This window comes from Zalophus californianus, chromosome 5 (genome assembly GCF_009762305.2).
Source record: "Zalophus californianus isolate mZalCal1 chromosome 5, mZalCal1.pri.v2, whole genome shotgun sequence".
NCBI classification, from domain to species: domain Eukaryota; kingdom Metazoa; phylum Chordata; class Mammalia; order Carnivora; family Otariidae; genus Zalophus; species Zalophus californianus.
The window spans coordinates 3,033,061-3,036,215 of record NC_045599.1 but is presented as its reverse complement, the minus strand read 5'-3'; the positions used below and the strand labels follow the sequence as shown (position 1 = coordinate 3,036,215).

Sequence of the window (3,155 nt, the reverse complement as noted above, 5' to 3'; positions counted from 1 at the left end):
AAATTCTCCCCAATACCTAAAATGTTCCTCTTTATGTGTCACTTTCAGCTGCAGTCATGGCAACGTTTTTCACCAACACTGACAGTTCTTTTTTTTTTTAACTGTATTTTTTAGTAATTTTAAAAGACAGCTTGTAAACGTGATTAAGATATATACAGATATCAATACAATGAATACTATTGTACCCCTCTTCTGTCCTGAACAATTTTCTCCTTCCTGAGAGGTATCTGCCATCTTGATCACTATGCTAATCTTCTCCTTACATATTACCATTGCAAAGTATTTTCGCCATCTGCAACCAGGGGGATTAAAACAAAAACAAATCAAAAAGTTATTCAAGGGTCACGTGATGCTGAGAGGGAGCCTTGTGGAGGCGGGTGCAGCCCTGGGTCCGGCCCGGATCTGACAAGATCAAAGCTGCAGGAGAATGGACAGTGAGGTACAGAGAGATGGAAGGATCTTGGACTTGATTGACGATGCTTGGTGAGAAGACAAGCTGCCCTATGAGGATGTTGCAATACCACAGGTAAACTGTAATATGTGCCAAGGATGGTGGGTTAAAGAATGAGCTTCCTGAACCTGAACAGGACAACGGTGGCACCACAGAATCTGTTAAAGAACAAGAAATGAAGTGGACCGACTTGGCCTTTCAGTATCTCCATGAGAATGTTCCCCCTATAAGAAACTAATACCTGGCTCCTTCTTCATGGACAGATTTTTGAAAAATACATAAATACAAAATGTTAAAAAAAGTTATTCAAAATTCACAAGATTAAATAATTATTCAAAACTTAAATAATTATAATTTTTATGATTTCAAAACATTTCCTTAGTTTATGTCACATATACTTTTAAAGTTAGTAAGCTTAAAGCTGCACTAAGACTTTCCAGAGCCCCCTCATTATTCTATACTCTCCTCATCAGTCTAGAAATGTGACAATTGCATCACAACCTTGCAATTTTTTATGTTTGTTTGTGGTTTGTTTGTGGTTCAGTTTTGGAAGAGAGTGTCAAACTTGTGCCTACAAAGTGATAGCACATTTTCCTATTTACCAGTGTGATTGTCCTCTTTAATATTTGGGTGTCCTTTTATGTTGTGTTTTTTTATGCCTTCTGATAATTTTTCTATTAGCCTGCTTGCATTTTTCTTTATTTGTAGGGATTTGAAAACCTCATTATTTGGATAATAACCTATTCTCAGTTACATGTGCTATAATTCTCATTGACCAAATGAGTATTTGTCTCTTCTTTTCCTGAAAAATATAATAATTTGATTCACAGATGTTCCCTGCTCCTCTGTAGTCAATCCCCTCCCTTGTGACTCCCTCCAACCACTGTTCTGACTTCTCTGCTACCTTTCCTATGGACAAGAATAGCTTTTCCAAAATGTCATTTTTATATGGATTCATACCATAGGTACCCTTTGTTTCTGATTCTTGTGGATATCTGATTAGATATTTTCCAGAACTCCAGCTCTATCACCCTTGTATCAGATATATAAATGATTCTTAACCCACAACAATAAAGTAGACTTTTAGTTTTTACTTTTTTAAAACATATATTTTTACTAGGGGCTGCCCAAATATGCTAAAGGTACTTAAAGTTCAAGACTTTCACTTAATTAAAAAAAAACACCTTTCTTAAGAGTTATATCAACTGTGAATCAGAAAAAGGAAAATACTTCCTTCTCATTTTTCATGGTGCTGTCTCATTTTGTTTTTCATAAAATCTTTTAGACCAATAGCCTGTGAGAACTGAGACACCCTCTAGTCCCAGATCTTAACCTACCTGGGTAGTTACATATGGGTACATACATCAAAGGTAGCGTATGTCAACATACTTTTACCATTTGTTCCAGGAAGAGTTTAATATAGAAATATGCTAAAAAATGAATTTATCTAATAATTACTATCCATCCAAACCTCTCTTAGGACAAAATGGTGTTCATGTGTATAAATGTCCTTTTCTCAGGACAATAAATCATCCACTGAGAAATTATTCCCCTCATTCTGTCCACCATTCTTAGTTACAATTCTTAACATAATTAAGAAAGAAAATGAAACCCTGAATCAGAGAGTCAAGTTTGAAAAAGAGTTTACTAACACAGTGTTCTTTGTTATATGAGATGTTTGCTTCATTCTATGATCTGTAACTGTGTTTTATGTTTCTTTCTTCTTTATTTGGAAATTTGTTACATAAAAGAATAGGTCAGTTTGCATAGTCCACTTGCTCCTCACTTTCATTCTTGAGATGCTGGGAGCTGAAAACTGGTGAGCCAGTTTCTACTGAACAATAATTTTAACAGCATTTCTGGCAACAAGATTGTGGCCCATGAGCATCAGGGCAGAGAGGTCTAACCCTACACCCCTGAGAACATGGCCTGGAGTGCAGCCCTTGTGCTTGGGCGTCAGCACCCTTCAGCTCTCAGTCCCCCTTCCCTGGAGAGTTGCAGGTGAGTGGGAAGGAGGAACAGCCATGCTTGCCTTTACACTGGAGCCTAGCTCAGTAATCATTTTATTCCACAGAGTGTTCCAGGGCTTCAGCTCTTTTCCCATTTCCTGGACCAGAAAACATGAGGATTGTTCTCATTTTATGTGTCATTTTATCTCTGCCTTTCTGAATATGTTTCCCTTTTTATTTTAATTTTGATTTGTGTTTATGTAATATCCGAAAATGTCTGGAACTCAGCCATCTTCTCCTAAAGTACATGATCCCTAATTTCTCAAAATCTTTGTGATGATAAAATAATTCAATTAGAAAAAAATTATTTGTAAAATGTAAACAATATGAAGATGTTATAAATTACTGTCTTTAATTGATAATAATTGACATATTATGACATAAGTTTCAGGTGTGCAACATAATATTTTGGTATATAGATAGCAAATTGACCACCACAATAAGTTTAGTTAATATCCATCAGCACACATAATTACAATTTTTTCTTTTGATGAGAATTTTCAAAATGTACACACTTAACAACATTCAGTCATAATACATTATTAACTATGATCCCTATGTTGTACATTATATCCCCAGAACTTTTTTATGTTTTAACTAGAAGTGTGTACCTTTTGATCATAGTCACCCATTTCAGCCACCACCCCAGTTCCACCTCTAGTGACCACCAATTTGTTCTCTATATTTACAAGTTC

The 3,155-nt window shown here is 35.6% G+C and overlaps 1 pseudogene; it reads left to right on the top strand.

The window, feature by feature from the left end:
- The first annotated feature begins 427 nt into the window (after positions 1–427).
- On the top strand, positions 428–689 carry LOC113936869 (annotated as a pseudogene).
- Positions 690–3,155: the final 2,466 nt, after the last annotated feature.